We start from the raw sequence: 8,807 nt of genomic DNA, 5'->3' as shown, positions 1-8,807 counted from the left end.
TCTTGAAATGAACAAAAATAATTGAATACATTTCGAGTTAGAAAATAGTAAGGGACTGTTGTCCATTTTTTAGAGCTAATGATGGTTTTGTTGTTACTTTAAAAAAAATCTGTATTTATGAGTCTGGGATTTCTTTGAAATTATTCCAGGCAAGCCCCCGTCCTACCCAACACAAAAATAAGCACTTGGGGGTAAAACACAATCAACAGACTTCGATGACGGTCAACTTTGGGTGAGAGGTACAGGAGGAGGATGCAATATTGTGTAATGCTCTGTAATTCTGAGCATGTCTATTTTAATGTCTATAACTTTTCAAGTTAAAAGAAATGGTGGCTCCGACAGTACAAGCTGGTAGCTAAGCCTCACTCTGCTACCTGTGAGAATTAAATGGTGCATAGTAGGCACTTACACCCTTCCCTCGATCCCATTTCATGTCCCACAGCCCTCAAGGTAGGTATTTTGCCTCCTCTGCAGGTAAGGAGCTGAGACTCAGAGACATGCAGTCACATGGAAGTGACAGTTGTAGAATGAAGGCTGGGGCTACACAGCATCTGAGCCCCAAAGGCATTTCCCATGTTTCCACTGAAATTGGCCCTGAACTAGCCTGCAGGAGGTTAGAACTTTGTTTGAATATAATAGAACACACAATATCATATATTTATATATATAACCATCATACAGTTTATTATATCATATAATTATATATTATCATTGCCTATAGATATCACATAACACATTATATTACAGAACACTGCACTGTTCCACTTAGCACAATGCCCTCTAGGTCCATCCATGTTTTTGCAAATGGCAGGATTTCTTTCTTTCTCATGGCTGAATAATATTCTATTGTATGTATATTGTTTGAAATTGTAGCTGGTCCCTGCAGCACTTTCTTCCTCTCTCTGTTTTCTTTCTAACAGCTATTATAATATATTAAATGATATTATGTATGGAGTTATTTATCCTTTTTACCTAGATTAGGAGGAATTTAGTTGGTTTTGTTCACTTCTGTCATAGAATAGGTCCCCAATAAAGACTTACTTTAACACATATATATATAAACAAAGCCTGTGTTTATATATACACATAGATGTCACTAGTGCTCAGCAGGGTAGAGGCACAAACACCCCCCTCTTGTCCTCATGACACGTCAGAATTCACGCCTTCTAGAGGAGTTGTACAGAGAGGTGCACAAAGATCATTCTCTCATTCACTCACTCTCTCACTCACTCATTTCTCCATTTAGCCATTCACTCTACATTCATTGGTGTGTCTGTTGTCTCTACCCCGGCCCCAGTACTGGGGACACAGATATGAAGGACACACAGGTCCCTGAGCTTAGAGACATTTTTTGTTTTTTTTATAAAAGGAAAGGCAAAACAGAAAGAGAGGACGTCATCAAAATGGCAGCTTGAGGTAAGCCTCTGCACAGCTCCCCTGGAATTTACAACTAATCGAACAACAATAACTCCACAAAGGACTCCCTGCACAGCAGACAGGCAAGATGAAGAGGCCCACTACTGAATTCACCTAAAGGTGGGAGAATCGCGCGAGCGAGGGAGGAGGGAGAGGAGAAGTGCGGAGACGGAGCCGCGCGGGCGCAGGACGCAGACCTAGCTCAGTGCTCGGAGCCCGCTGCTCCCGGAACTACCGCAGCTGCAGGAGAGGGAAGGACTCGGACTGCTAGGGCTCCGCTTACGGCCCACAGGGCTGAGGGGGCAGCATATAGCACGGCTGAACCCAACGCTCGCTCACGGCAGACCTCGGAGCAAAGACTGAGGGAAGAAGGCTGAAAATGGTGGTTTAAGCCCTCACTGCCGAGCAGAGAATGGAAGCCTTAGGCCCTGAGACTAGCCGCCCCCTCCCTACCCTCCCAGAGCTCGCCCCGCCCCCACCTGCCCGGTGCTAGAAGCGATAAAGTAGCAGTGTCGGATCAAAGGACAGAATATTTGCTGCTCTGAGAACTGTGGACCGCAGACACAGATTCACAGCCCAACCAGTTCTGGCAAAGGGGAGGGAGCTGTGGAAGCGGGACCGGCTGTGGTGGTGGTCGCAGCCATTGCTCTGGGCCACCTCTCACAACTCACCCCGCCCCTGGCCCCACCTATCTGGGCGGATCCCTGCAGGAGTAAACAGAACTGCTGAAACATACGGGCTCTGAATCTGGTGCAGAAAGAGCTTTGGAACTTCAAAAGCTCTCCGCACCCCACAGGGACGTGGCGCCCTATGACCCAGGCTAACTGTTACCAGAGGAGAAGCCCGTTTCCCAGGGAATCCCCCCATTGTGTGAGAAGCTGGAATAGTGCAGAGAAAACATAGCACTACTGTGTGAGAGAGGGAAAAAAAGGCTACAGTCGGAGAGAAAATGTAACATTCTACCAACAAGTATTGGAAAACAAAAGAAAGACCTCTTCCTATCAACCTGTTTCAGAATCCACTCCTATAGATGTCTAGGAAGAGAAATAATAAATCAATAATTGCCAAAAATAACCAAGGCAACAAGACAGCTCAGAAAGAAAGTGAAAAGTCTCCAAAAAAAGGAACTTAAAGATACGGAAATGTGTGACTTAAATGACAGAGGATTGCTTAAGAGGATTGATCAAGATTACACTACTGAAAAAACTCAACAAGATGCAAAAAAAAAAAAAACACAGAAAGGCAGTGTAATGAACTCAGAAACGCAATCAAAGAACAACATGAGCATTTTACGAAAGAGATTGAAATTTTAAAAACGAACCAAACGGAATTTCTGGAGATTAATAACTTAATAGAAGAAATTAAAAATGAAATAACTAGCTTAGGTGGTAGAGTTGACCAGATGGAGGAAAGAATTAGTGATATCGAAGATAGAAACCTGGAAATTACACAGATGGAAGAAGAAAGAGACTTGAGATTTAAAAGAAATGAAAGAACTCTACAAGAACTTTCTGAGTCTATCAGAAAGAGCAATATAAGAATAATGGGCATAAGAGAAGAAGAAAGAGAGAAGGGAACAGAGAATATACTCAAACTAATTGTTGATGAGAACTTCTCAAACTTGTGGACAGAACTGGATCCTCGAATCCAAGAAGCAAATAGAACACCTAATTACCTCAATCCCAACAGGCCTTCTCCAAGGCACATTGTATTGAAGCTGTCTAAAATCAACGACAAAGAAAGAATTCTCAAGGCAGCCAGGGAAAAGAAGACCGTAACCCACAAAGCAAAGCCCATTAGATTATCATCAGATTTTTCAGCAGAAACTCTACAAGCCAGGAGGGAGTGGAAACAAATATTCAAACTATTGAAAGAGAGAAATTATGAGCCAAGAATAGTATATCCAGCAAAGATATCCTTTAGATATGAAGAAGGAATAAAGACCTTTCCAGACATACAGAACCTGATGGAATTTTCTAATACAGAACCTGCACTACAAGAAATACTGAAGGAGGCTATGGACCACCATCAACGGGGACAATTTGTGCAACATAAAAAGGGGGAGAGTAAAGGCCTGAACCGGAATATGGGAAAAGAGAAAGTAAGCGTGCTGAAGACAATGGAATACTTTAAATATCAAACATACTTTTACATAATCTTAAGGGTAACCACTCAAAAAAATCCAGTACTGAAATACATACTGTAATAAAAGAAGAAACAGAAGGAAACATCATAGAATACCACCACACAGAAATAATAGACAACAACAAAAAGGCAAAGAAACAATGGAGACACAACCTTACCAGAAAACTAAAGATAGAATGACAGGAAATCCTCACGTATCAATAATCACTCTAAATGTAAATGGACTGAACTCACCAATAAAAAGTCACAGAGTAGCACATTGGATCAAAAAACTAAACCCAACCGTATGCTGTCTCCAAGAGACACATCTCAGCTACAAGGACAAGCATAGACTCAAAGTGAAAGGGTGAAATTGACACTCCAAGCAAATGGTACCCAGAGAAAATCAGGTGTAGCCATACTGATGTGAGATGAAACAGACTTCAGGGTGAAAAAGATAACAAGAGACAAAGATGGACATTTCATAATGGTAAAGGAGACTATATAACAAGAAGACATAACAGTCATCAATATTTATGCCCTCAATCAGCGAGCACCAAAATATACCAAGCAACTACTAACAGACCTAAAAGGGAGAAATTGACCAAAACACAATTATACTAGGGGACTTAAATACATCATTGACAGCTATGGATAGATCATCCAAACAGAAAATAAATAACGAAATAGCAGCCCTGAATGACACATTAGATAAAATGGACATCATTGACATAGATAGAGCACTTCATCCTAAAACATCAGACTATACATTGTTTTTGAGTGTACATGGAACATTCTCAAGGATAGACCATATATTGGGGCATAAAAGAAGCCTCAGCAAATTTAAGAAGATTGAAATCATACCAAGCATATTCTCTGATCACAAGGCTTTGAAATTGGATATCAACTGAAAAAAGAATGCAGGAAAAAACACAAATACATGGAGATTAAACAACATACTTTTAATGATCGACTGGGTCAAAGAAGAAATTAGAGGAGAGATCAAAAGATACATAGAAACAAATGACAATGAAAATACATCCTACCAAAATTTTGGGGATGCAATGAAAGCAGTTTTAAGAGGGAAATTTATATCATTACAGGCCTATCTCAAGAAACAAGAAAACTCACAAATAAATAACCTCATGTTACACCTTAAAGAACTAGAAAAAGAAGAACAAGCAAAACCCAAGGTCAGCAGAAGAAAGGAAATAACAAAAATCAGAGCAGAGCTCAATGAAATAGAAAACAAAAAGACAATAGAAAAAATTAATGTGACAAAGAGCTGGTTCTTTGAAAAAAATAATAAAATCAACTAACCCTTGGCTAGACTCACTAAGATAAAAAGAGAGAAGACACTAATTAACAAAATCAGAAATGAAAAAGGGGAAGTTATCACGGACACCACAGAAATACAAAAGATCATTCAAGAATACTATGAAGGACTATATGCCACCAAATTCAATAACCTAGAAGAAATGGCCAAGTTCTTAGAAACATATAGCCTCCCAAGGCTGAACCATGAAGATGGAAAATCTAAACAGAGCGATCACCAGTAAAGAAATTGAATCAGTCATACAAAACATTCCCAAAAGCAAAAGTCCGGGACCAGCTAGCTTCACTAGTGAATTCTACCAAACCTTCAAACAGGATCTAATACCAATCCTGCTCAAACTCTTCCAAAAAATTGAAGAAGAGACGAACTCCCTAACTCATTTTATGAGGCCAACGTTACCCTGATACCAAAATTGGTAAGGACAACACAAAAAAAGAAAACTACAGACCAATATCTCTGATGAATACTGATGCAAAAATCCTAAACGAAATTCTAGCAAATCGAATACAACAATGAATTAAAAAGATTATTCATCACAACCAAGTGGGATTCATCTTCAGGGCACAAGGATGGTTCAACATCCGCAAATCTATCAATGTGATACATCACATAAACAAAATAAAGAACAAAAATTATATGATTATATCAAGTGATGCAGAAAAAGCATTTGACAAGATACAACATCGATTTACGATTAAAACACTTAATAAAATAGGTATAGAAGGAAAATACCTTAACATAATAAAGGCCATCTATGACAAGCCCTCAGCTAATCTCATAATAAATGGTGAAAACTGAAGCCCTTTGCTCTACGTTCAGGAACACGACATGGTTGTCTGACCCCTATCACCTCTGCTTTTCAACATAGTGTTGGAAGTCCTTGCCAGAGCCATCAGGCAAGAGAAAGAAATAAAAGGCATCCAAATTGGGAATGAAGAAGTTAAATTGTCACTCTTTGCAGATGACATGATGTTATATATAGAAAACCCTAAAGACTCCACCAAAACGCTGTTAGAAACAATCAACGAATACAGTAAAGTTGCTGGCTACAAAATCAACGTACAAAAGTCCATTGCATTTCTATATACTAACAATGAAATCTCAGAAAAAGAAATACAAAAAACAATTCCCTTTGCAATTGCAGCAAAAAGAGTAAAATACCTAGGAATAAACTTAACCAAGGATGTGAAGGATTTATATGCTGAAAACTATAAGACATTTTTGAAAGAAATTGAAGATGACACAAAGAAATGGAAAGACATTCCGTGCTCATGGATTGGAAGAATCAACATAGTTAAAATGGTGCTTCTCCTCTCTCCGCCTCCGCAGCCACACCAGGATTATCTACCCTTTGGTACAGACAAAAAAGCAGCAATTGGATAGGAACTAATTCTCTACAAATTAAAGAGATCAATCTTCACTCATAGGAATAAAATGGCGTTGAAATAGATTTCCAGCAACAAGTGCTTTGGGGGATTGCAGAAAGTTTTTGAACATGACAGTGTTGAAGTGAAATGCAAAATGAAATTTGCTATCTACTTACCACCAAAGGCAGAAACTGGAAAATGCCCTGCACTATATTGGCTGTCTGGTTTAACTTGCACAGAACAGAATTTTATATCAAAATCTGGTTATCATCAGGCTGCCTCAGAACACGGCCTTGTTGTCATTGCTCCAGACACCAGTCCTCGTGGCTGCAACATTAAAGGAGAAGATGAGAGCTGGGACTTCGGCACTGGTGCTGGGTTTTATGTGAATGCCACTGAAGAACCTTGGAAAACTAACTACAGAATGTACTCTTATGTAACAGAGGAGCTTCCCCAACTCATAAATGCCAATTTTCCAGTGGACCCCCAAAGGATGTCTAGTTTTGGCCACTCCATGGGAGGCCATGGAGCTCTGATTTGTGCTTTAAAGAATCCTGGAATATACAAATCTGTCTCAGCATTTGCTCCAATTTGCAATCCAGTGCTCTGTCCTTGGGGCAAAACGGCCTTTAGTGGACATTTGGGAACAGATCAAAGTAAATGGAAGGCTTATGATGCTACTCATCTTGTGAAGTCCTGTTCAGGTTCTCAACTGGACATACTAATTGATCAAGGAAAAGATGACCAGTTTCTTTCAGATGGACAGTTACTACCAGATAACTCCATAGCCGCCTGTACAGAAAAGAAAACCCCTGTTGTTTTTAGATTACAAGAGGGTTATGATCATAGCTACTACTTCATTGCAACCTTTACTACTGATCACATCAGACATCATGCAAAATACCTGAATGCATGAAAAACCTCAGAAAAGAGACTCTTCAGGATTATAAAAATTGTAATAAACAGAAATGCAGGGAGAAAAGATTTCAAAAAAAGATCTCATTACTGTATTTTGTAATGCTAAAAATGCTTCACTCTGTAGTTAAATCACCTTTTGAATAAATATATGAAACCTGAAAAAAAAAATTACAATGGCCATATTACCCAAAGCAATACACAGATTTAATGCAATCCCCATCAAAATCCCAATGGCATTTTTTAAAGATATAGAACAAAAAATCATCAGATTTGCTTGGAACCCCCAAAACCCCGAATAGCCAAAGCAATCTTAAGAAAAAAGAACAATGCCGGAGGTATCACACTGCCTGACTTTAGCTTGTACTATAGGGCTACAATAATCAAAACAGCATGGTATTGGCAGAAAAACAGATACATAGACCAATGGAATAGAATTAAGAACCCGGAAATAAAACTACATAAATATGCACAGATAATTTTTGACAAAGAAGCTAAAAACATTCAATGGAGGAAAGACAGCCTCTTCAAAAAATGGTGCTGGGAGAATTGGATAGCCACGTGCAAAAGAATGAAACTGGACTGCTATCTGTCACCATGTACCAAAATTCATTTAAAATGGATCAAAGACTTAAGCATAAGACCTCACACAATAAACTGCATAGAAGAAAACATAGGCACTAAACTTATGGAGCTTGGGTTCAAAGAGCATTTTATGAATTTGACTCCAAAGGCAATGGAAGTAAAAGCTAAAATAAAGTAATGGGACTATATGAAACTTAAAAGTTTCTGCACAGCGAAAGAAACCATCACAAAATAAAGAGGCAACCGACTGAATGGGAGAAGATTTTTGCAAACAGTTCCTCCGATAAGGGTCTAATATCCAAAATATACAAGGAACTCATGAAACTCAACAACAAAAAAACAAACAATCCAATTGAAAAATGGGCAGAGGACCTGAAGAGACATTTCTCCAAAGAGGACTTACAAATGGCAAATAGACATATGAAAAAATGCTCAACATCACTAATCATCAGAGAAATGCAAATGAAAACCACAATGAGATATCACCTCACCCCAGTCAGAATGGCTATCATCAACAAGACAAATAGTAACAAGTGTTGGAGAGGCTGTGGAGAAAAAGGAACCCTTGTACACTGTTGGTGGGAATGCAGACTGGTGCAGCCACTATGGAAGGCAGTGTGGAGGTTCCTCAAAAAATTACGAATAGAATTACCATATGACCCAGCACTTCCTCTCCTGCGTATCTACCCAAAGAATTTGAAATCATTTATACATAAAGACACGTGTGCTCCAATGTTTATTGCAGCTTTGTTTACGGTGGCCAAGACATGGAAACAACCAAAATGTCCTTCGATAGATGAATGGATAAAGAAGTTGCTGTATATATACACAGTGGAATACTATTCGGCGTTAAGGAAAGATGATATAGGAACATTTGTGACAACATGGATGGATCTTGAGAGTATAATGCTAAGCGAAATAAGTCAGACAGAAAAAGCAGAGAATCCTATGATTTCACTGATATGTGGTATATAAACCAAAAACAACAAAAGAACAAGACAAACAAATGAGAAACAAAAACTCACAGACACAGACAATAGTTTAGTGGTTACCAGAGAGTAAGG

The 8,807-nt window shown here is 39.0% G+C and overlaps 1 pseudogene across 1 annotated transcript; it reads left to right on the top strand.

Moving 5' to 3' along the window:
* The first annotated feature begins 6,310 nt into the window (after window positions 1-6,310).
* LOC308505514 (S-formylglutathione hydrolase-like) lies at window positions 6,311-7,259 on the top strand (annotated as a pseudogene). The gene has a single exon. The product of its transcript is annotated as an S-formylglutathione hydrolase-like (transcript).
* Window positions 7,260-8,807: the final 1,548 nt, after the last annotated feature.

This window comes from Rhinolophus hipposideros, assembly GCF_964194185.1.
Source record: "Rhinolophus hipposideros genome assembly, chromosome: 2".
NCBI lineage: Eukaryota > Metazoa > Chordata > Mammalia > Chiroptera > Rhinolophidae > Rhinolophus > Rhinolophus hipposideros.
This window is presented reverse-complemented; position numbering and strand designations above follow the sequence as displayed.